The 26,798-nt window shown below is 46.5% G+C and overlaps 1 protein-coding gene and 1 long non-coding RNA gene across 2 annotated transcripts in view; one reads left to right on the top strand and one right to left on the bottom strand.

Moving 5' to 3' along the window:
* Window positions 1-26,798, bottom strand: part of LOC138489292 (zinc finger protein 850-like) — a 310,550-nt gene that overhangs the window by 186,412 nt on the left and 97,340 nt on the right. The window lies entirely within an intron of this gene.
* The window catches only part of LOC138489293 (uncharacterized), a 29,908-nt gene continuing 5,301 nt past the window's right edge, over window positions 2,192-26,798 (top strand). The window contains exon 1 of the long non-coding RNA XR_011274771.1: window positions 2,192-2,411. This is a non-coding gene — a long non-coding RNA (uncharacterized lncRNA). The remainder of the gene's footprint in view (window positions 2,412-26,798) is intronic.

The raw sequence follows: 26,798 nt of genomic DNA, 5'->3' as shown, positions 1-26,798 counted from the left end.
CGGTGGGGAATCCGCTTACAAGAGTATGACTACGACATCGTGCATCGACCCGGGGGTGACCTTAACCCCGCTGACTATCTGTCACGACACCCAGTTGGGGCCCCACTGACCCGCGAGGGAGACATCGCCTATGTGCAATACATAGCGTCCAACTCACTACCACCGGCGCTGTCTCTGGAGAGAGTTGCCGCTGCTTCAGCGGCTGACCCCACCATGGCACTCGCTATCAGCCTCACATTGACCAACAAATGGAGGGATCACCACAGAGCAATGCTGGCACACCCAGGGGTGTGCAGACAAGAAATTGAAAGGCTGGCCAGGGTACATAGCGAACTGGCCGTCAAGGACAACGACATCCCCCTCAGAGGGTGCAGAATTGTCATCCCCGCCACGCTCAGGAACGAAGTAGTCAGTACAGCCCACGAGGGACACAGAGGAGCGGAGAACACCAAAAGACAGCTGAGGTGCCATGTCTGGTTCCCATTTCTAGACGCGGCAGTAGAAGAATGGGTGAAGAACTGCCATGCCTGCCAGTGCACGGCCCCTGTGGAATATCCACCCCCGCTCCAACACACACAGATACCCGATCGGCCGTGGGAGCGTGTAGCCATGGACTTCTACGGGCCCACGGAAGAGGGTGACTACCTCCTGCTCATAATAGACGAACACTCACGATTCCCGATCGTCAAAACAGTCACCACCACCGCATTTCCTCAAGTAGCAGCGGTAATAGAGGAGGTATTCAGCGAGTGGGGGATCCCCAAAATAGTCAAGTCTGACAACGGGCCCCCGTTCAGTGGACACGAATTTGGTACACTAGCGGAACACTTAGGGTTTGAACATATGAAGATAACTCCTCGCCACCCACAAGCGAATGGGATGGCTGAACGATTCATGGCGTCGATCAAGAAAACAAGACAAAGAGCCAGAGTAGAAGCAGTCGATCCGCACCAGGCACTGTGCCGACTCCTACGGGACTACAGAAACACTCCTCATGAAGCCACCAACAAGACACCTGCCAAGCTAATGTTTCGCTACAAAGTGCGAACCCGCATACCGCGCAATCCATCTGATGAGGAGCTGCCTGACATGGACGTACTCCGAAGGGATGCGGAAGCCAAGGAGAGAGCAAGACGAGAGACAGATGCTCGCCGCCATGCGGTGATACAAGATTTCCACATAGGGGATGAAGTACTCGTCCAGCAACCAACGCCCAGGAAGACAGATCTGCGGTTTGCTCCAAGCCCCATGAGGGTAACCGCAGTGAAAGGCACGATGGTGACAGCCGAGGATCAAAGCAGAGCTGTCACCAGGAACTGTCAACAATTTAGACACTACACCAGACGAGAGGGAACAGAGCCGCTCCAGCGATCGACCTCTCCAGAACCGCAAGAGTCGCGGGACGACCTGTGGATCCCTCCGGGAGGAGACCCAGGAGGGACAAGCGGGGAAGTGAGAACCACAGAACTGCAAGAGGCAGGTGACCAAGAGGAGAGGCCACGGAGAGTCGTAAGGAAACCTATGAGACTTGTTGAAGAATGTTGAGTTCGATGTTTGAACATATTGTTCGGGGGTGATGTTACCAAGCACTCAGGGGTTAAGGAGTGCTGCCCCCACCGTTGTGGAGGCGGAGCCATGTTACGGCGCTAAGGGAGGAAAAGGGTTTTCTGGGTAAGGCGCGTAGGCGCCGGTATTCTATGTGTAGACGAGGAATAAAGAAGTTATCCTGAAGCTCCGTGTGCGCGTCCTCCTTTTTCACGGCCTGTAAGAGGCAACAATGAAGACCTCACAAAATGAATATATTTAGTGAAAACACCTTAGTTAAAGTGATGCTAAGAAACCTGTCACAGAATAATGCACAGATAGTGTGGGATAGAAATCATTATATGAATCCCTATAGATCCCTCCTTGGCAGTTCTCTGCATCAAATGGACCACGTGTTGGGGCGCCTGTGAGACATGGGGATACCCTTTTCATTGTGTTCACTGTAATGAAGCTGCATGATGGTCTATCGGCCAGAGTGCATTATGGCCGCTTGGGAGCTTAACACGGAGCTCAAACACTGCTACCGACCTGCGCATGCGCGAGAGATTAGTGTCTCCTGTTCCGGTGATTAGTGTTTTCTGTTAGGGTGATTAGTGTCTTGTTTTCGGAGCAGCTTCAGTGAAACCCTTGGATCCTGCACCTGACCGCTGTCTCCCAGACTCTTCCTCTCCTCTAGGGCGGGTTCTCCAGAATTCTGCAAGAGATCCCTGGAGAAGTATCCATCTAGGATCACTAGGGTGAAATCCACCCAAGAACACGGGAGACAAATCCACACACGATCACTGAAGAGGAATCGACCCAGGATCACTGGAGAGGAATCCAGCCAAGAACACTGGAGGGAAGGTGCTGGGCAAGAGCCAGGTCAGGTGAGTTCCTTCCCCTGTTGTTTTCATGTGGTCGGGAGTCATTGCTGCCAACTGGACCCATGTGACTGGGCTCACCTTCAGTCTCTTGCCTTTTAGCCAACAGTGCTTTGGCTTCTGGGAGTTGTTGTTTCACTTCTCCCATTATAAATGGTCCTTTAAGTGTCAGCATTCCCAGCATGCAGCGTGCTGTCATCTAAACAAACAGGAATGGACCAAGGTGTATTTTATTTCATGGGGCCTTCTGCCAGGGATGCAGAGCTTATAATTGTATTTTAGGAAGCTACAGCTGAATGTTTATTATAGAAACACTGCGCATAATGAATAAGAATGGTGAGTTGTGCAATACCTTAGCAGGGTGATTCACAATCATAGTGAATAGTGAGCAGCTGATGGGATTGGTGGAGGCAGAGAACACACGTTTTGACAGTGCACCATATACATCATTTACACTTATTTACACTCCCGTGCAATGGGGGAGAGGCTGGGGAGTGGGAGAAAGGGATGATGCCACTGTAGCAAATCTGCAAAGTCTCCGCAACTCCCGGGAGTCTCCAGCAATGAAGCACCACCTCCCCCACCTCTGAGACAGACTTTAATCATGACACTAAATGAACTTCATGGCGTCCACATCCTCAGGCACTCTGTGAGGCAACACTCAGGAGATGGGTGTGTTGTGCTGAGCGCTGCATAGGCCAGGATTTCCACTGCATGACAGGAACACTATTGCAACTTGTACTCACCTAGGTGTGCATTAAGCAAGTTTATCTCTCCCAATAGACATCGATAGCCTGAGACCCGGCCTTACATCCTCTAAAATGCTACCGGTCTCCCAAAAGCAGCGACTCTCTCCTCATATGGTAGAAGAAGCATGAGGAGCAGGAGGGCTACCCCAACAGAGTGGCAGATTTTAAAACATTTTTAAAAAAATGTGTCTGGGATCATTGTTCAGTTCAGTTATGGTAGATAGTCACTTTCTGAATCACCCACCTTATTCATCAGTCTCAAGAAACATCAAGACTACAAGTGCACAAGCTGTTCTTTTCACCTTTGCCCCTGAACGGTAACAGGTTAGTCAGAAAATGTACATTTACTTACTCTCCACTGTCGCTGTGGCCGTCGCGAGCGCCAATGAACTCGTAGTCCGTCAGGAAGCTGCGCTTCATTCACCGACAGGATTGACAGATGTCACAGCCATGTCATGTCAATTCCAAACTCTGAGGCTGTCTAAATGAGTTTATATGGCTAGCAACACCTGAATCCTTGGGTGAGTGTTATGAAAAATTAAATGAGCACCAATCCCAGCATGCCTAACGAGCACGCTACCCCATGATCACAGAGATATTTGTCAACTGTAAAGATCTGCAGTCATTCTTATGTTCCCAACTGCTGTTTCATTTTATGCAAAGTCGCCAGGGACCTTCATTGCTGCTATTTGTCCCACGCCTTTCTCATAGGGGTATTTCCAAAGAGTATAATGGGAGTGCACAGGAATGTGAAACTTGGAGTGATAACCTTGTATCAGAAAAAAAAAACATGTATAAGGTTAGTGTAGTTTTAATGATATTCTTTGTTCAGTAAGATACATGTATCATTCTTATTATGACTACAATATATAGCGGAAGTGGGTCTTAGAAACAGTGTCCTTCCGTCTTGGAAAGAGCTGTGCTAAGATTAGAACCAATTATCTGTTTTTTTCTGTGAACACCAGGATAATGCTTAATTTCTTGTGTTGGCAGTGGATGTGTGCCTGTGCTGCACAACCCACACATTTGTACAGTATGCACACAAAATAATACTTTTAAAAAATCGAAAATAACAAGCACAGTTGTAGAGCCTGCAGCCCGTGTCTCTGCTCCCTTAGAAGATCTTTCAGAACCCCAGCACCCGCCACAGGGCCCATCTGAATCGCCTTCACTTCGCCCCACAAGCAATGCACATTCATTGTGATGGCAACATGTCTGTAGGGCACCTATGATGACAACAAATATCTCCAATGAACATCTCCAAACAAGGTGGAACATTTGCACTGGCTAGTGATAATTGAATCTGTGGTGACTCTAGCCAACGTGCACCTGACAACGCGACTATCACCCACAGAGAGCGAGAGACACAGACACACATAGAGACAGATACAGAAAGGGAAGAGACTGCAGAGAGAGGGAGCAAGCTAAGCCAGCGAAGGATCCACCGGATCCAGGTAGCTGTAAAGATTCCACCTATTTCAGAGGGAAGTGCCGGTGGGGGGTTGGGTGTTGTTGTAGACTGGGCAGAGAGCCTGGTAACCTCAGCGGCAGTGGGGGGATCAGCTGGAGAGGGTGAGAGGGAAGGAGTTAGAGAAAAGCAGAGTCTTGAGAAGTTTCTGGAATTTAAGGAGGTCCGGCTCAAGTTTGAGAGGGGCAGGGAGGCTGTTTCAAAGAGAGGCACCAGCCGAAGAGAGAGACCTGCCTCCCACTCTCTGGCTGGAGAAGCGTTGGATCAGCAGAGAGTTTGAGCTAGAGAAGCAGAGGGCTCAAGCAGGGAGCAATTTGGGGAAAGAGATTTGGAGATAGTGGGGTCCCAGCCCCCAGAAACCCTTGTGGATTATGCAGAGGGTCTTGATTTTGATCCTTGCAGCCGCCAGGAGCCAGTGGAGAGATTTTAGGGCAGGAGAGATGTGGTACCTGTGCTTGAGGCCAAGGATAAGTCTTACAGCCCTATTCTGGAATAGCTGCAGGGGGCGGAGGGAGGAAAGATGCAGATTGAGAAATAGGCTGTTACAGTAGTCCAGCCTGGAGAGGACCAGAGCTCTGGAGACATTGAGCTTCTGGGGAAAGGTAAGGGAAGGAAGAATGCCTCAGAGGAGATGAAGCTGAAAATGGGCCTTCTTGGCAAGGTCCAAGATGTGAGGGGTAAAGGAGAGAGAGGAGTCGAAGATGACTCTGAGATTCTTGGCCTTTGTGGAAGGTGAGGGTAGAGGGCCCAAGGAGGGCAGCCAGAAGGCAGGAGGCAAACAGGGTGCAGGGGTCCCAATCAGAAGGATCTCAGTCTTACTGGCATTAAGGCAGAGATCATTAGCAGCCCACCATGCCTGAATAGCAGCCACACAGTCGGGAATGAGAGAGGAGGAGGAGGAGGTAGTAGACGGAAGTTTGAAGGAAAGCTGTCTGTCTTCAGCATGGCACTGGAAATGAGGAGATCAGTGGGCAAGAGGGGCGAAGTAGATATTGAAGAGCCATGGCGAGAGGATAGAGCCCTGGGGAATGCCTCAGGTAGAAAGTGAAGGGTATCTGGTCATTGCATCTGATGCCATTCCATCGAATGCATTCCATCACATTTTTTCCATCTAAAAAATCTGCATCGAATGCATGTTTTTGGGGGGTACAGGGTAAATATTTGTTCAGGTGGATTTGGAAGGGTTAAAAACAGGGGTTTGGGGGGTGACCTCCGCCGGGGACCCACCCATAAAAAAAAGAAAAAAATGCATTTGATGCAAACATTTTAGATGGAACAAACGATGCAAATGCATTTAGATGCAAGGAATTCGATGCAATGGCCATAAGCCAAGTGAAGCAGTGGAGTAGAAAGGGCCTAGTTGCACCTGGGAAGGGTGGTTAGTTTGGAAGGAGGTCAGCCAATTTACTGCCTGGTCCGTGATGCCGGGAATTTCATGGAGCTCTATTGTGAGGATAGAGTGGTTGACCGTGTCAAAGGCAGAGGAGAGATCAAGGAGAACGAGAGCAGCAGGCGAGTTGGAGTCAAGATTAGCGAGCACATCTTCATGGGTGTTCAGGAGAGCAGTTTCCGAGCCAATGGATGCGCGGAATCCAGATTGATGGTCATGGAGGCGACCAGCGAGTTCAGTGTGATGAATCAGTTGGGGGAAGACAAACTTTCCCAAGGGTGTGCCCAATAAGGGGGTGGTAGAGATGGGCTGATAGTTAGCCAGGCAGGAAGAGTCCACATATGGCTTTTTTAGGAGAATGTGCACAAGGGAGTGGTTATGGGATGAAGGGAATGAGCCAGTGGCGAAGGAGTGGTTACAGAGATCGGCTATAGCTGGGGCGAGAGAGGAGATGTTGTCCTTAATAGTTCTGGACGAACAGGGCATCACCTTCCTGTTCACCCTTGATAATGAAGTTAGGCATGAATAATCCTGGAAATTATTACAAAACAGGTCATGCCGGTTTACATGAATTGAAATGATCTACAACGTAAAATACTTTTCTCATTAACTTGTAAGAAAAGAAAAAACATATTTACAAACTACAAGCCACACCATTGGAAGCAGCCAAACCCCTACTTACTTATTCAGAGATTAACCCAATAACGATGCTAAACACTAATGCATGCTGATTCACCATACAATATTAATACTATCAGAAATATGAAATATGCGCAAAAGTAGAAATATATGATGTGATAAGTGGTCCTAAAAAATAATACGCATGACAGCCTCTAAATAACACAACAGGTGTATTTCTGGAGTGCACCATAACAACTAGAGGGGTATCTTGGCACTATTAACAGACAACAGGTGTTTATTGTTACCCAACTTAATGGTGCTCATTTTATCACCCTCGGAAGGATGAGGAGCTTAGTGGACCTGGCAGGATTCAAACCTGTGAACATGAGGTCAAACACAGGTCCCTGTAGGCCACCGGCCTGTGAATAATTTCTACCATACCATACTACCACCGCCACAGCTGCTATAAATAGAGTACATCTATCATACCTTACCACCACCGCCACAGCTGCTGTAGAGTACATCTGTCATACCATACTACCAACGCCACGGCTACTGTAAATAGAATTCATCTATCATACCATACGACGACCGCCACGGCTGCTGTAAATAGAGTACATCTACCATGCCATACTACCAACTACACAGCTGCTGTAAATGGAGTACATCTTCTCTACCATACTACCAACGCCACGACTGCTGTAAATAGAGTGCATCTACCATACCATACTACCACCGCCACAGCTTCTGCAAATAGAGTGCATCTACCATACCATAATACCACCGCCACAGCTGCTGTGCATCTACCATGCCATACTACCACCACCACGGCTGCTGTAAATATAGTACATCTACCATACACATTGTGTATAGGCGCTATATAAATAAATACATTAACTATCATATCATACCAGGCTACCACCGCCACATCTGCTGTAAATAGAGTACATCTGCCATACCATGCTATCAACGCCATGGCTGCTGTAAATAGAGTACATCTACCATACCAGACTATCAGCGCCACGGCTGCTCTAAATAGAGTAACTCTACCATACCATACTACCAATGCCACAGCTGCTTTAAATAGAGTACATCTACCATACCATACTACCAATGCCATGGCTGCTGTACAAAGAGTACATCTTTCATACCATACTACCAACGCCACAGCTGCTTTAAATAGAGTACATCTACCATACCAGACTATCAGCGCCACGGATGCATACTACCAATGTGTCATGCCTGCTGGACATATCTCTGGACCAGGAACGACCTCTCCATACAAAATGAGTTACGCCCATAGAACCACTAGACCATTCTACTCGAAATGGAGGTTCTTCGATGCATTGCCCGGAAAACGACGTTGCATTTTTCACATCGTTAAAATTCACGTGACTTAGTTCCGTCACGTGTATCACGGCAGTGCGTACATAAGCAGCGTGGAAACGCCGATCGCTGCTTCTGATTAAGTCAATTTTGGCGTGTTGTAGCTGAACTCCTGACCTGCGTTCTCGCATTCTCTTCAGCAACTTCTTTGGGCCTTTTTTGAGCGTGTTTTCCTCCACACGCTAATTCCTGGAGCCGTGTATCCTGATCACGTGCCAAATCTCCACGCGGACGCTGTTTGCAAGCGCGGCTGCCTGAGCTGCGTGTATCCTGTTTGCGTGCCAAATCTCCATGCGGACGCTGTCTGCAAGCGTGGCTGTCCTGAGCTGCGTGTATCCTGTTCGCGTGCCAAATCTCCACACGCGGATGCTGTTTTCAAGCGCTGCTGCCCTGGGCTGCGTGTATCCTGATGGCTTGCTAAATCTTCACGCGGAAACACTGTCTCCAAGCGCGGCTGGCCTGGCTGCGTGTACGCTGTTGCATGCAATCCTGCACGTGGTTTTTTGAACTTCTTTGAACCTTTGGTGCCTGTGACAGTTAACAGGTTAAAATCTGATTTTGTTCTTCGTGGGAAAGAAAGTATTTCATGAACTATTGGAAGGTGATTGTGCACAGTACTTTGGACGCTATCCTGTGGTGCACCAACCTGGTATCTAGCGTGAGCCTCGTGCCGTTCGGGATAAGTCTCCCTTACTAATCTTCCCCCTCCTTTATCGTTGTTCCACTCCTGGTTTCTTCATGAGACTTTCGTTGAATTCTTCAGTTGGCCTTAAGGTTAGTGTTTCGAATTAATGCTAATACTGTGCTATCATAGTGATTTGAGTTTGGGACAGTTTCTTATGATACTTTATCTATCCTAGGCATATCTTACGATACAATACCCACGCCCTTTCCAGTGATCCATCTCTCTGTCTGTTTTATTCAGTCAGAGAGTTGTATCATTTGGAAGGTCTAATTTGACCTGCCTACAATCAAGTCGTGTGAAAAAGGATCCGGAAGAGCCTTATCAATTGTATCCTTTTTGGTTACCGTATCCTTTTCAATTGATACATTGGTGATTTATGACAGAATCAGAAGCCATGGATGGTACGGATCCTTTAACTGTTTTGACTCAGTTAATCACTGACTTGAGAAATGAAATGATTACGGCACAGGACATGCTACGGCATCGAATGGATGTTATGGAAGATGCCATGCATGCCACTCAGGGAGCACAGGTTCCAGTAGCCACTGCATCTGGATCTGGGATTACGACACCATCATTATCACAGGAAACTCTTAAAGTGGTTATGCCCACACAGTTTCCCTTGGCTCCCCCAGAAAGGTTCACAGGTGATCCTAAAACCTATAGAACTTTTATTAATCAGTGCCGACTTCATTTCCTTTACCGGCCTAATTCGTTTCCCGATCTAACTACTAAAGCAGCATTCGTGCTTTCCCATTTGGGGGGTACAGCTGCTGCTTGGGCAAATCCTTTATTGGAATCAAATAGCCCCTTGTTGTACGATTGCGATGATCTTCTGGCTGCTATGAACAAAGTCTTTGATATGCGCTACGCTACTCAAGCCACAGATTTGGAGTTGCTGAATCTACAACAAGTTACTCAACCTCTGTTGGCTTACATCGCACGATTCAACCAATTAACAGCCGAAACCCAATGGCCGGAAGACAAGAAGACGGCTGTTTTCTACAAGGGTCTTTCAGAAGAACTCAAAGATGCCTTGTCCACGGTCCCAGTGGTTTCTACAGGTTTTTCAGAATTTCTTGATTTAATTTTACAAATTGATGCCCGAAGAAATGCCCGCAAAGGAGAGAGAAAACCTTTCCTTCATGCACCGGTTCGTTCTGATACACCAGCAGCTTCTTCGAATGATCCTGAACCAATGCAAATAGGTACGGTGAGAGGCCAGTTGTCTAGAGCAGAAAGAGAGAACCGAAGAAAAAATAATTTATGTATGTATTGCGGTTCATCTGAGCATTTACTGGCGGCATGTCCTAAAAAACCAAGTAAGCCTTCGGGAAACGCCAAAACTCGACAATAGCAGGAGTCCCTGTGTCGAGTGTTACATCGGACTCCATTACATTTCCAGCGCACGCACCTATAGCTGTTGAGATGACTTTACGTTTCGATGATCAAGAATTGGTTTCCAAGGCTATGGTTGATTCTGGAGCCACTAATAATTACATTGATATCACATATGCCAAGAAATGCTCTATACCCCTTGTAGACAAGAACAAACCTGAAACTGTTAATACTGTGGATGGATCAGTCTTGATTTCCGGTATGGTAACTCAGGAGACTGTACCTATTCAGATGACTTTATTAAATGGTCATTCAGAGGAAATAGTCTTCGATGTCATTGCGGCTCCTCAGTACAAAATATTACTTGGTCTTAATTGGTTGACTCTTCATAATCCCGCCATTGACTGGGTTACGGGATTGATCCAATATCCTTCCGTTTTTTGCAATGAACATTGCTTTACCAGTCAGGTGGTGTCAAATAAATCACATATTTTGGCCTCTATGGAGGTAATTTCCACTATTAGTGTGGTACATCAGAGCGGTACACATATACCAAGTGAATATGCAGATTTTGCTGATGTGTTTGACAAAGGTCAGGCAGAACATCTGCCTCCACATAGGCATTATGATTGTCCAATTGAACTAGTTCCTGGAGCTAAAATCCCTACTGGTCGAGTTTATTCTTTAACTCCCAAAGAAGATGTTGTCTTGAAAGAATACATCGATAAAGCTCTTGATATGGGATTTATACGGCCATCTCAATCGCCGGCTGCCTCTCCTTTATTCTTCCAAAGAAGGAAGGACATCTAAGGTCTTGCATTGATTACAGGGCTATTAACGACATCACCATAAAGAATCAATACCCTTTACCACTGATTAATGTTCTGTTAGATCAATTAGGAACTTCCAAGTACTTCTCTAAATTGGACTTGCGCGGTGCTTACAATCTGGTTCGCATTCACGAAGGAGACGAATGGAAGACCACTTTTAAGATGCGGTACGGCCTCTATGAATATTCAGTGATGCCTTTTGGTCTTTGTAATGCTCCCGCCAAATTTCAGTTCTTCATGAACGATATCTTCAGAGATATGATGGACCAATTCGTGGTGATTTACTTGGATGACATTTTGATATATTCATCGTCTTTTCCAGAACATGTTAAACACGTGTTAGCTGTCTCACAAAGACTGAGAGAGAACAAACTTTTTGTTAAAGCTGAGAAATGTGTCTTTCATACACAAGAAGTGGAATTTCTGGGTTACGACATTACCAATCAAGGTGTTCGGATGAGTCATTCCAAAGTGAAGGCCATATTGAATTGGCCTGTTCCACACAATGTCAAGTCATTACAGTCATTCCTAGGTTTTGCGAATTTCTATCGCAGATTTATTTGTTCTTTCTCCAAAACAGTGGCCCCAATGACAGCTTTAACTAGTTCTAAAGTTCCATTCTGTAGGAACCAGAATGCCCAAGCTTCTTTTGAGAGGTTAAAGGAAGCATTTACCACTGCACCCGTACTTCAACATCCTGATACGGATTGTCAGTTTATCGTTGAAGCAGACGCTTCAGTGTCGCTACAGGAGCTGTACTTTCACAAGTTTGTGCAGAAACCAAGGAGGAGCATCCAGTTGCTTTTTTCTCATGTAAGCTTACCTCATATGAACAAAACTATACTGTCACTGAGCGTGAATTACTTGCAATCAAGGATGTTTTCCAAGAATGGTGACATCATCTTCTTGGGGCCAAACATCAGGTGCTGGTGTATTCGGATCATAGAAATCTTCAGGCATTCAAAACTATGAAATGTCTTACAGCTCGACAGGCCAGATGGCATGTCTTTTTTGCTCAATACGATTTTCGAATTACTTATCGCCCTGCCAGAAAACATGTCAAGTCGGATGCTTTGTCTCACATCAGTGAAGAGGTGAAGGAAGAATCGGTGCAAAATAAGTTGTTGGCAGATCACGTGATATGTAGTTGTTCCGCACAACCTTCCCTAAAAAACGAGTTACAGGAGTGGGTGAAACTAAATCCACAATTGATTCAGGAATTGAATATTGATATATACAATGGTTTGCCTTTCAAACAAGGAGTACTCTATCTACCAACTGGTACCACTCGGAACAAGGCCCTCAGTTGGGGTCATGATTCCTTGATTGCCGCCCATCCTGGACAGAAGAAGACCCTAGAGTTGCTGAAAAGATGGTGTTGGTGGCCATCTATAACACAAGATGTTATAAATTATGTTTCAACATGTTCTGTATGCAGTCAATGCACGAACACTCCTGGCAAACCAGTGGGTTTACTCCAGTCCCTACCTGTTCCTAAAAAACCATGGGACATGATATCAATGGATTTTGTGGTAGAACTTCCAAGAAATAAAGGCTACGATACCATATGGGTGGTGGTGGACTACTTTACAAAATTGGCGCTTTTTATCCCTGTATTGGTTTACCAACAGCTGCTGGTCTGGCTGATCTATTCATCCGGCATATATTCCGTTTTTTTGGATTACCTTCAGTGATAATCACTGACAGGGGCTCACAATTTGCTTCACGTTTTTGGAGAGCACTAAATTCGGCATTACTAATTGATGACAGGTTGTCTAGTGCTTATCACCCTCAAACGGATGGTCAGACTGAGAGAGTCAATAGCACTATGGAACAATATCTGCGATGTTTGTGCCTGCAGTTTCAGTCAGATTGGCTCAATGTTCTCCCGGCAGCGGAGTTCACCTATAATAATTCCTACCATAGTGCCATAGGTACTTCGCCTTTCTATGCTTTGTATGGGCAACACCCACGATCCATTCCTTTGGATACTCCTGCAGCAGGACGTAATATTAGAGATCTAAAGAGTATACAGACGAAAGTTAAGCAGCAATTGGAGCAAGCTAAAAAACGAGATAAGATCTATGCCGATGCTCATAGAATCCCTGCACCTGCCTACAAAGCAGGTATGAAGGTATGGCTGTCCACAAAAAACTTGAGGATACCTGGTAAAAAGAAATTGTTGCCTAAATACATCGGGCCATATGAAGTGCTCCACGTTATAAATCCGGCTGCTGTCCGTCTGGCATTGCCACAACGGTGGCGAGTGCATCCTGTATTCCACGTGTCACTCATCAAACCGTGCTCAGATGCTACTAGATTGCCTATACGGCCTGTTGCTATTTCTGTGAAAGGGTCAGACGAATATGAAGTACAAGACATACTGGACATGAGGCTACGGTCTGGGAAACCATATTATCTGGTGGATTGGAAAGGTTATGGTCCCGAGGATAGATCCTGGGAACCTCTGTCTAACATTCATGCTCCTGCTTTATTAAGGCGATTCCACTCGAAAAGGGGAGAGGCTGTTCCTTTGGGGGGTGGCACTGTCATGCCTGCTGGACATATCTCTGGACCAGGAATGACCTCTCCATACAAAATGAGTTACGCCCATAGAACCACTAGACCATTCTACTCGAAATGGGGGTTGTCCGATGCATTGCCCGGAAAACGACGTCTGCATTTTTCACGTTGTTAAAATTCACGTGACTTAGTTCCATCACGTGTATCACGGCAGTGCGTACATAAGCAGCGTGGAAACGCTGATCGCTGCTTCTGATTAAGTCAATTTTGGCATGTTGTAGCTGAACTCCTGACCTGCGTTCTCGCATTCTCTTCAGCAACTTCTTTGGGCCTTTTTTTAGCGTGTTTTCCTCCACACGCTAATTCCTGGAGCCGTGTATCATGTTCGCGTGCCAAATCTCCACGTGGACGCTGTCTGCAAGTGCGGCTGTCCTGGGCTGCGTGTATCCTGTTCGCGTGCCAAATCTCCACGCAGACGCTGTCTGCAAGCGCGGCTGTCCTGAGCTGTGTGTATCCTGTTCGCGTGCCAAATCTCCACGCGGACGCTGTCTGCAAGCTCGGCTGTCCTGAGATGCGTGTATCCTGTTCGCATGCCAAATATCCACGCGGACGCTGTCTGCAAGCGCGGCTGTCCTGAGCTGTGTGTATCCTGTTCGCGTGCCAAATCTCCACACGGACGTTGTCTGCAAGCGCGGCTGTCATGAGCTGCGTGTATCCTGTTCACGTGCCAAATCTCCACGCGGACGCTGTCTGCAAGCGCGGCTGTCCTGAGCTGCGTGTATCCTGTTTGCGTGCCAAATCTCCACGCGGACGCTGTCTGCAAGCGTGGCGGTCCTGAGCTGCGTGTATTCTGTTCGCGTGCCAAATCGCCACACGCGGATGCTGTTTTTAAGCGCGGCTGCCCTGGGCTGTGTGTATCCAGTTGGCTTGCTAAATCTTCACGCGGAAACGCTGTCTCCAAGCGCGGCTGGCCTGGCTGCGTGTACGCTGTCGCGTGCAATCCTGCACATGGTTTTTTGAACTTCTTTGGACCTTTGGTGCCTGTGACAGTTAACAGGTGAAAATCTAATTTTGTTCTTCGTGGGAAAGAAAGTATTTCATGAGCTATTGGAAGGTGATTGTGCACAGTACTTTGGACGCTATCCTGTGGTGCACCAACCCGGTATCTAGCGTGAGCCTCGTGCCGTTCGAGATAAGTCTCCCTTACTAATCTTCCCCTCCTTTATCGTTGTTCCACTCCTGGTTTCTTCATGAGACTTTCGTTGAATTCTTCAGTTGGCCTTAAGGTTAGTGTTTCGAATTAATGCTAATACTGTGCTATCATAGTGATTTGAGTTTGGGACAGTTTCTTATGATACTTTATCTATCCTAGGCATATCTTACGATACAATACCCACGCCCTTTCCAGTGATCCATCTCTCTGCCTGTTTTATTCAGTCAGAGAGTTGTATCATTTGGAAGGTCTAATTTGACCTGCCTACAATCAAGTCGTGTGAAAAAGGATCCGGAAGAGCCCTATCAATTGTATCCTTTTTTGGTTACCGTATCCTTTTCAATTGATACATTGGTGATTTATGACACAATGCCACAGCTGCTTTAAATAGAGTACATCTACCATACCATGCTACCAACACCATAGCTGCTGTAAATAGTGTGCATTTGCCATGCCATACTATCAACGCCACGGCTGCTGTAAAAATTGTACATCTACCATACCATACTACCAACGCCACGGCTGCTGTACATAGAGTACATCTTTCATACCATACTACCAACGCCACAGCAGCTGTAAATAGAGTACATATACCATACCAGACTACCACGCCACGGCTGCTGTAAATAGAGTACATCTGCAATACCATACTACCAATGCCACGGCTGCTGTAAATATGGTGCATCTACCATACCATGCTACCACTGCCACAGCTGCTGTAAATAGAGCACATCTATCATACCATACTACCAACGCCACGGCTGCTGCATATAGAGGACATCTACCATGCCATACTACAAACACCACTGCTGCTGTAAATAGAGCACATCTTTATCCCATACTACCAACACCACGGCTGTTGTAAATAGAGTACATCTTCTCTACCATATTACCAAGGTCACGGCTGTTGTAAATAGAGTACATCTACCATACCACTCTACCACCACCACAGCTGCTGTAAATAGAGTAAATCTACCATACCACACTACCATTGCCACAGCTGCTTTAAATAGAGTACATTTACCATATCATACTACGAACACCACAACTGCTGTAAATAGAGTGCATTTACCATGCCATACTACCAATACCACGGCTGCTGTAAATATAGTACATCTACCATGCTATACTACCAACGCCACGGCTGCTGTAAATAGAGTACATCTATCATACCCTATTATACCAGACTACCACCACCACAGCTGCTGTAAATAGAGTGCATCTACCATGCCATACTACTAATGCCACGGCTGCTGTAAATAGAGTGCATCTGCCATACTATACTACCATCGCCTTGGCTGCTGTAGAGTACATCTACCATACCAGACTACCAGCGCCACCGCTGCTGTAAATAAGGTATATCTACCATGCCATACTTCCACCTCCATGGCTGCTGCAAATAGAGGGCATCTACATCCCATACTACAAAGGCCACAGGTGCTATAAATAGAGTACATCTACCATACCACACTAACACTGCCACAGCTGCTGTAAACAGAGTACATCTACCATGCCATACTACCACTGCCACAGCTGCTGTAAATAGAGTAAATCTAGCATACCATACTACCAATGCCACAGCTGCTTTAAATAGAGTGCATTTACCATGCCATACTACCAGCACCACAGCTGCTGTAAATAGAGTGCATTTACCATGCCATACTACCGACACCACAGCTGCTGTAAATAGAGTGCATCTACCATACCATACTACCAATGCCACAGCTGCTGTTAATAGAGTGCATCTACCATGCCATACTACCAATGCCACGGCTCCTGTAAGTAGAGTACATTTACCATACCATACTACCAATGCCACAGCTGCTGTAAATAGAGTGAATTTGCCATGCCATACTACCAACACCACAGCTGCTGTAAATAGAGTGCATTTACCTTGCCATACTACCAACACCACAGCTGCTGTAAATAGAGTGTATCTACCATACCATACTACCAATGCCACGGCTGCTGTAAATAGAGTGTATCTACCATACCATACTACCAATGCCACAGCTGCTGTAAATAGAGTACATCTACCATACCAGACTACCAAAGCCACAGTTGCTGTAAATAGAGTGAATTTACAAAACAATTTGTTAAATTCATCTATTTAATCTGAATCTCTAAAAGGATAGAAAAAAATGCCTTCCTAATTGCAGCTGATGATGATGAAAAATATTGCTGTGAAGATCAAATCAGTATTTAAGAGTGTAGAGCCTGGTGATAGATCCCAATTCTGAAAGATAACCGTTTTACAAGGACATAATCAAGTTGCGCGACCACGACCAAATTCCACCAACATTTACAGGACACGGATCTGACCATTAGGTCTAGATACAAGCTTCAACAAGGGGAACACCACAAGAAGATTTTTGCCTTGATAATGACAAAGTGTCGAAAGACCTATCGGTTGTAGCAAGATAATGAATTAAATACAAGATAATGTGATGACTCAGAAGATGAATAGATTATTTAACAGTCAGATAAGGAGCACCGTGCACTTCAACTAATATAGGCATAGTGTGAATCGCCAGTACTACCCATTAATCTGTAGATATAACCGTTTCAAGCGTTCAAGTTCTGCCACACATAAAACATTTATCAAACATCTATAATTAAAACATGAAATGTACAGCAACCCTACATTTTGTGAAGTGACCTCATACACTGAGTTAAAATTAAGCTGCCAAGGCCTGAAACACCTACTGCATAACCCCAGGCGTGTGGAAAGATTCTTTCAGATAGTGCAATGTGAAACTTATTGGACCTACACTCTGGAGAGCTGTCAACTCTTTGGCAGGAAAGGAAACCTGGAATGGAACATTTTTCTATATTAAATATCTCATTTTATCAGCATTTTGTTTTTCTTTTATAAGTGGTATTTTAAGTTGTCTTTCACCCAATTATTTTTCATAAATCCAACTTTTCAACAGACCACATGTCCATTTGTCCATTTTGCAAATAAAACTTTCTTTTTTAGTTTTTGAAAGAAAATGTGCGTATACAAGTAAATATATGTTCCAATCCCTTTGTAGATTATTTCTGATTTTATGTTTTCTACTCTTCCCACAGATGTTTTCTTTTAATTCATGACTTTCAATGAGTACATAATCCATACGTTTGATGTCCTTGCCTTTCCAGGTCCAATTCAATCATTGATGCTTTTGCCTTTCATAAATTGAGTGTCATTATTTAATAATAACACCTTTTTTTGTACAATGTTATGAGCACTAAACAGGTTGAAAGCAAGAAATATATTAAAGATATCCCCCTTGTGTCGAAGAACTCACATCTGCAATCTGAGAAAGCAGATCCCCTTGACAGTTCTGGGTATGTCTTTCCTAACTTGTTAAGAGGCCACAGGCACTCTTCCTTGACCCTGGTGCTCCAATGTTCCTTGCTGATGCTGGGACTATGGAGGGGAGTGTGTGTGATCGCATCCGACAATGCTCTCTGGTGATGTCACACCTGTCACTGTGCCCTGCTGATGCTGAGACTGTGGAGGGTGGGGGGGGGTGTTAGCATCTGACAATGCTCCCCAGTGATGTCACACCTGTCACTGTGCCCTGCTGATGCTGGGGCTATGGAGGGGAGTGTGTGTGATTACATCCAACAATGCTCCCTGGTGATGTCACACCTGTCACTGTGCCCTGCTGATGCTGGGACTATGGAGGGGAGTGTGTGTGATAGTATCCAACAATGCTCCCTGGTGACGTCACACCGGTCACTGTGCCCTGCTGATGCTGGGACTATGGAGGGGAGTGTGTGTGATAGTATCCAACAATACTCCCTGGTGATGTCACACCGGTCACTGTGCCCTGCTGTTGCTGGGACTATGGAGGGGAGTGTGTGTGATAGCATCCATCAATGCTCCCCGGTGACGTCACACCTGTCACTATGCCCTGCTGATGCTGGGACTATGGAGGGGAGTGTGTGTGATTGCATCCAACAATGCTCCCTGGTGATGTCACACCTGTCACTGTGTCCTGCTGATGCTGAGACTGTGGAGGGGGGTGTGTGATAGCATCCGACAATGCTCCCCAGTGATGTCACACCTGTCACTGTGCCCTGCTGATGCTGGGGCTATGGAGGGGAGTGTGTGTGATTGCATCCAACAATGCTCCCTGGTGATGTCACACCTGTCACTGTGCCCTGCTGATGCTGGGACTATGGAGGGGAGTGTGTGTGATAGTATCCAACAATACTCCCTGGTGATGTCACACCGGTCACCGTGCCCTGCTGATGCTGGGACTATGGAGGGGAGTGTGTGTGATAGCATCCATCAATGCTCCCCGGTGACGTCACACCTGTCACTATGCCCTGCTGATGCTGAGACTATGGAGGGGAGTGTGTGTGATAGCATCCAACAATGCTCCCTGGTGACGTCACACCGGTCACTGTGCCCTGCTGATGCTGGGACTATGGAGGGGAGTGTGTGTGTGATAGTATCCAACAATGCTCCCCGGTGACGTCACACCTGTCACTATGCCCTGCTGATGCTGGGACTATGGAGGGGAGTGTGTGTGATAGTCTCCAAAAATGCTCCCTGGTGATGTCACTGTGCCCTGCTGATGCTGGGACTATGGAGGGGAGTGTGTGTGATAGTATCCAACAATGCTCCCTGGTGATGTCACACCGGTCACTGTGCCCTGCTGATGCTGGGAGTATGGAGGGTAGGGTGTGATTGCATCCAACAGTGCTCCCCACTAGCCACGGCAATTCATTTACATGGGAGCGTCGTATATAAGTGATCTTCTGTGCTTCATGTTGACGTCACACTGGTTCCCAGCTCGGACAATTTAACTAGATGGGCGATTCATGTATTCTTTACATGAGTGTGTATTCGATTGGCCACAGACAATATGCAGAGTAACATTGGAAAACAATTTAATAGACACAAAGTGAAACGGAAATGAGATCTGTGTGCTATATAGTCTTACAGATTTAGCTGCTTCGGCTGTCACAGGGAAATGCAATTGGTGTGTTCTGAAGTGTGAAGAGCCTTGGAGGTCAGTGATCTCCCTTTATGGGGGGTAGTCCTCCCAGGCCCCACTAGTACTGGGCCTGAAATGACTGGGGTAGTGTGAGCTATGCTTCTGTAACGCTCACCTGGTTCCCACGGGGGCGCTGGTCTAATCTGGATTGCTTGTGGCCTCTTCTAGCGTGATGCGCAGGACCCGGAACACCGATTGGACAGGACCTCCAAATCGTGCTTGCCTGGCCCGTAGGAATATCCTTCTGCAGATGAGAAAGGGGATTAACAGTCTGCAGAATAGTGTGCTAGCTCCCCCCTTTCCCCCTTCCCCCTTTGTTCCTCTCTAACGTCCTCCAAACCCCGGTTTAAGCTCACCTTATGGTTTGGAAGGATGAACTCTCCATCCTGCTTCTGGTGCAGGGGCGCGTGTTCGTCCAGTTACTTCACTGGTTTTCAGAATGGCGTTGGCAAAATCCACTTGACTTTCCTGAGCGATGCGCCGTAAGTATGAAAGTTCAAAGTTCAAGTGAAGCCCCCTTTATGTTGTCTTTCTAACCTGTGATCTGTCCTTTATTTCAGGTGCAGAATGAAGGCGATGCGTCGAGGGGTTAAACTGCCGAGGTGAGTAGTGATGAGGGCGATCCCTCTAAATGTCCTTATCATTCCCCAGAAATGTCTCTTGTCCTTTCCCCATAGGGGCCGGGGTACGGTACCTGCCAACGGGGCGGCGCCGACCCGAAATGTGGAAGAAAAGCCGGTAAGTATTATGGCTGTTAATCCGATGCTGACAGCCGCGATGGAGCCGGGAGATGTCTCGAGGACAGGTGAGTGAAGCGTGGCGCTGCAGCGAGCAACGCAATGCTTTTAAATGGAAGTCTTTCTTCAGGGATGATGGCGAGAAGATTCCGGATGCAGGTAAGAAGTTTGAAATAGTCCTTGGTTTTCACCTTTCTCTTCTCTTCCTTCCTTGCAGGTCTTGCAGGTTCGAGGCGGGCGTGGCTGGAGTCCAGGAGCAGGAGCAGACACGGTGAGCGCTAAGCTGCAGGAAGCAGAACAACGCGAAGCATGAGCTGCTGTCTGGGCGTGGCTTAAATAGCCTCCAAAGAAGTCCCAGGTATGTATCCTTCCCCAACTAGGTATGTATCCTTCCCTGGCCACGCCCGAGTGAAAAAATAGTCCCTATGAAAAAATAGTCCCTTTCAGGTCTCAGGGAGGCCTGAAGCGTGCAGCATGGTCTGCATCAGGTGAGTGCACAAAACACCTCCCTTTATGAGCCTGGCGCCTATGGCGCCAGGACTGAGTCCAAAGAGCCCCTATAAGGGGCCGCTGGGCTTTTACCCGAGGGCATGATGCCTGCTTCCGGGGGTGCTGGGCCTGGCCTGGTGCTCCGGGGGTAGGCATCATGACAGCTTCTACCTTGGTTTAACTTTATCATGGTTGAAGGTTAGGATTGTATCACAGGGGTTGTCCACACCTGTGGCACATTGGTGCTTGATGCATAGAGCAGAACACAGTTGGCATGCTTGACTGAAAAGCTGCGTACTGCCAGACTATCTGGCCACCATTCTGATCCCTCGCTGCCTATGCTTATGCCTTATTACATCTGCCAATGGTTCCATAATGATAGCAAATATCAGGGGTGATAAGGGACATCCCCGACGGGTGCCTCTGCCTATCTCAAATTGTGGGGGGAGCAACCTGTTTGTGTTGACCATGGCTACTGGTGCTGTATATAGGAGATGTAAAGCCTTGAGAAACCCTTGGCCAAATCCACACTTTGATAACACAGCATACATGAATCGTCATGATACAGAGTTGAATGCCTTTTGAATGTCTAGTGTAGCAGCTACCGCTTGGACCCCGGGATCTATCTGTACCAGTATATTGAAGAGCCGGTGCAGGTTCAGTGCTGAGGACCTGCCCGGGATGAACCCCGTTTTATCTGGGTGGATAATGTACGGAATGACTGGCTTCAGTCGAGTGGCCCGAATCTTCACAAACACCTTTACATCTGTATTAATTAATGATAGGGAACGATAGGAACCGCATTGATCCGCAGGTTTCTCCGGTTTCACCAAAACCGTGATAAATGCCTTGCGCATGTTGCCAGGGAGCGACAGGCATATGAGGGATTCTCGCCAGACCTGTAGAAGTTGCGGGCCAGGGTCTCCTTGTAGTGTTTGTAAAATTTGGCTATAAGACCATCAGTACCATGGGCCTTCCCTGATGGCAGATGGTCTATTGCCTGAATAATGTGAGATAGCGAGAGCAGGAGATCCTGTAGGGCCTTGGTATTGTGTGATATCTGACAGATTGGGAGAGTATCGAGAAACACATCAATCTCTTCCTGCGCGCATGTGTCATTGTTAGTGTATAGGTCCTTATAAAACCTGCAAACACCTCATTGATGGCCGTGGGTGCATGAACTAGATTACCCAAGCTGTTTGTTATGAGTGCAATGCCCCTGTTGCCGTTCTCTTGACGCACCATGCGAGCAAGCAGTCTGCCAGGTCTGTCTCCCTCCCCGTATCTCGTAGCGGGTATTGGAGGTATCAAAGAATTTAGCTTCATGCTCAGCATGGGTCCTAAAAGTGTCGATGGTCTCCTTGACCTTTGCCAACATGGACATAGGGGGATCATTAGCTAGTTCCGGTTCTAGCCTCTGCAGTCCGTCCTCGCATTGTACTATGCTATGTCGGATGGCTTTCAGGACACTGAACTCTGCCGACATCGCAATCCTCTGAATGAAGACCTTGAGGGCTTCCCAGAGCACACTGGCCGAGGGTACAGAGCCTACATTTTTTCTCATAGAATAATTGCACATGGTCATCAATAGTGGATGCAAACGCTGCATCTTGCAGTGCAAGTGGTTTAAAGCGCCAGTTGTTACGAGGCCTGGAAAGCGTTGGCAATGTCAGGGAGATAATAACTGTGCAATGGTCAGAATAGGTGCGAGGCAGCATGCTGGTGTCTCTAACCCCTCAGAGTAATCTATTGGAGATGAACCACATATCGATACAGGAGAAGGAATCGTGGGCCGTCAAATAAAAAGAGTAGGAGGGGTAATCAGTGTGTAATGTTCTCCAAGCATCCACCAGCCCAAGGGAACACATGCCCTCTTTAATAGTAGCGGCAGCTCACGTGAGAGTTCTCTGAGTGTGGATGGATCTGTCCAGTTTCAAATCGAGGATAGTGTTAAAATCCCCCCCATCCTCCCACAATATAGGGATCAGTGGATATTGGGCAAGTTCGTCATGTCTGTATAAAACTGCGGGTCATCAACATTAGGGCCGTAAACATTCAGCAACACCATTTCTCACCCTGCAAGGGGCCCATATACAAAGACATATCTGTCCAAAGGATCTACCTTTGCATGTTTGTACTGGAATGGGAGAGATTTATGGGCTTAATCATTTGTCATAGTCAGTTACATTTGCATTAAATTACATTACATTGACATTTACATAGTCATTTACATTACAAATGTCATGAGGCCTCATCATGAGTTGGCAGTATCCCGACTGGGATACCGCTCAACTTTATTTGCATTACCGCCCACTCGTCTGGTGGTATTACCGCCGGATCACGGGTTGGGTGGTAAATGTTATTCCCCATACCCAATGGGGAATTGTTTGCACAATTACTACCAGCGGTATTACCACGCGGTAATTGCACCGGGAATCGTAATTTTTCCAGGGTGTTTACCCCCAGCTTTAAGCTGGGGGTAAACACACCATACTCATGATTGGGCGGACCCTTAAATGTGGCAGTAACCCCATTACCACTGCATTTAAGGACTACCGCCCAACTCGTGATGAGGCCCATAGTCATTTACAGTAAGACTTGGGAAGACCCTCTCTTCCATCTTTATACCATCATGAGAACCCTCAGAGAAGCCACCTTAACTGCCAATCCATCCTAATGTAGCTGTCCCAATCAGCAGTGAAATACCTCAGTTTTTTTATAGGGAATGGCAGTGTCCAGCCCCAACGAGAAAAAGTGAAATCCGTCCTAGATACCCCCACGCCTAAGACTAAGAGAGACCTCAGGGCGTTCCTAGGATTGATTGGTTATTACTGTAGGTTTATCCCTAATTTCTCAGATAAAACAGCTAGGTTAACCGACATATTAAAGAACGCTGAACCCCAAAAGATTCCTTGGACTGATGAGGACGATATATGTTACAACAACTTTAAACAAACCTTGTGCCAGAACCCAATTCTAAAGGTGGTAGACTTTTCAAAGGAGCTTGTGTTACAAACTGATTCCTCTCTCACAGTGTTGGGAGCAATCTTATCGCAAACATGTGATGGATTAGAACGCCCTATCCTATTCACTAGTCAAACCCTTCCCACATGAAAATAATGACTCTGTATTGGAGTTAGAGGCCCTTGCCATCAAATGGGCAATCACCCATCTAAGATACTATCTTTTAGGAAGGAAGATCACCCTTTTCACAGACCACTCACCTTTAGTATGGCTAAGCCAACGAAAGGATTCTAACCCTTGAGTCATGCGATGGTTATTAGATCTGCAACCTTACTGTTTCACTGTGAACACCAACAAGGCAAAGACCAGGGGAACATCGATTTCCTTTCCCGGTTTCCCTTTGAAACAGATGCGGCTACATCGCATTGGGGAAGGGTATGTGAGAAACCAGAAGGTGTCTCACCCACTAATACCAGCAGATCTCTCTCTCAGGTGGCCAGGGCAAGACCATCACCTTTGGTCCCAGACCATGGGGGTGGTCCAGTGCGGGAGGATCACCTGGGTGAGGGGTGTTCGGGGAGTGGGAGGTGAACACCGGATGGCGAGACGCAGTATCCCTCCCCCTTCAACACTGTTACCCCATCCTGACAGTTAGGACACTTGGGAACCTATCCCTCCTTTTCCTTCTCCAATACTTCCACACAAACAGCCCGCTCTGAGAGAAAACAGACTCACACCCGAGCAGTGTACCTGACATGTCCCACTACTATGGTCAGGCGAAGTCAGGCAATTACTGACTATCACTTACACCTAATTTCCATTAAACTTCCCCACATGAATAAAAGCCAGAGCATGAGAGCACACTTTGAGTGAGGCAAAGCACATGAAGGAACAGCAGATTCCAGTTGGCAGCTGAATGAGGGGAGAAAGATGGGAAACCAAGAATGTTTCGCATGGATGGAAATACCCTTGACCTTTTTGGCAAGAAACTGTTGCTTTCACAAAACCGTTGAGGCAGAAAGCATAAGACCAGGAAACTAGACTGAAGAATCATGCATTGTGTATCAGAGATACCGAAGGCCCTCCCACGTAAATGACCATGATGGAGAAAAGCAGCAGCAGCCGCTGTGGTATCGTCCTTGGCTCCAAGAACAAAGAAGCATCAGAGAGATCAACACAGGTGGTAGTTGGGGAGACCAATGCAAGACCAATCTGTGTTAAAGTTAAGGTTGCAAGTGGCAACATTGTATAACGAGCGCTGGAACGAACATTGTTAAATGCGTGTGATGAAAGATGCAGGTAAAGTTAAACTGCTGATGAATGTTTGAACTTGAGAAGGAAAGGTGCAATACCATTGACAGAGTGGTCCGGCACCGTGAATGTTTTGCTCAATCGAAGGTCTCTGTAAGGTATCCTGCCAAGAGAATCAAAAGTAGCAGATTGATAAGAACATTGTGTGAAGTGAATCTAAGTGTTCCTGCGACGGTTTAAGCAAAACCCATCGCACATTCGAAAGTCTTCGATTTGGGTAAAAAGATGATCCAAGCCCAAACGAGGGAGGTCCCTGGTCTGAGCCTGAGCGAGGGAGATCAAATGTAAACATTAAAATATCAAGAGGATACGAGCCCAAACGAGGGAGTTTCAGGTCCGAGCATGAATGAGAGCGACCAAGTGTGAACATTGTGAGAAAAAGGGAGACAGCGCCCGAAGGAGAGAGACCCTGATGAACATTAGAAGCGAGAACTTGTACATGTGAAAATCCTAATAGGAATGGAACTTTGAGATTTGTTTTGTTACAACACACCCTCTGCAGTAAGAGGCTGTTATTGGAAAAGATGCTTTGGCAGAAGACCCTGATGTCTATGCTTGGAACTGTATCCTCGTGGCCGAGAAGCCAGAGTGTGTGCAAAGCTTGTACGTGTCGCATTGCCCCGTGCTGAAAACATGGGGAAGGAAAGCCAACTGCTCAACCATCCTGACATATTATTTCTTGAACACCCTTTTAAATTTAGAAGTAAGGATAGGCAATAGGTTTATTAGTATAGGCCCTTTTATTTTGACAGAGACTTGAATAGGACTGCATTATAATTATGTGATGGTCGTAGATTGCTCCCATCCTTAGGTTTAGGTTAGATAGGCATTCAACCAACCAATTGAAGTTCAATAAACACTCTTGAACTGTGATCACTTGTGTCTGTCTTTGCTGTTTGATACCATGCCTTCCTTACACCGCACAGGAGCCGTGGTTATCATAGGGAACTGCCATGGCAATGGTCAGGGGGTATTTGTTGGTGGTGGACTTGTTTCTTCTTAGGGGGTGGTTAACTTTATTTGTACTCTCATATACCTTTCCCTCATGCCTTCCCCTCCCACCACCCGGCAATGACAGTCCCTGGGGACAACTCATGAAGTGTGAAAAAGACATTGGGCCATAGACAGCATGACAAAATGTTAGGGTAGCTGTCAGTCAAGGGGTATATTCCATCTTGGGGTACCTAATGGCATCATAAACCCGAGCTCCACTTTCATTTTCTATCAGATTTCACTTAGAACTTCTAGATGGAATATAGTCCCATAGTTTATAGCTATAAAGAAATAATGAAAGGGCGTGTGAGATATATTTACTTGAACCTTTCCAAACAGGATTTCATAGGAACTACAGCACCATGAGCAATATATTAGCAATGGCATGTCTAATGGCAGAGTCCAGATTGACTCGTGCTGGTAAAAACCTCTATTACTGTTATATAGATTTCAGTCGAGCTTTCGATAGTGTCTCACGCCCCTTGTTGTGGGGAAAACGAACTAAATGGGGCATAGAACCCTGACTGCTATGCTACATCAAGGGGCTTTATACTAATACATCGGTCTCCATTTGTTTAAACCAGAATGGGGAAATAGAAAGTCTCTGTGATACTAATGCAGGCTTGAAACAGGGATGTGCGCTAGCCCCTATTCTATATAACTTATATGCTGCAGATCTTCCTTAAGCCTTATGTACCATCC

Source organism: Ambystoma mexicanum, chromosome 9, assembly GCF_040938575.1.
Source record: "Ambystoma mexicanum isolate Mex_15411 chromosome 9, UKY_AmexF1_1, whole genome shotgun sequence".
In the NCBI taxonomy this organism is placed as follows: domain Eukaryota; kingdom Metazoa; phylum Chordata; class Amphibia; order Caudata; family Ambystomatidae; genus Ambystoma; species Ambystoma mexicanum.
Note: the sequence above shows the minus strand (reverse complement) of the source record. Positions and strands in the feature narration are given on the sequence as shown.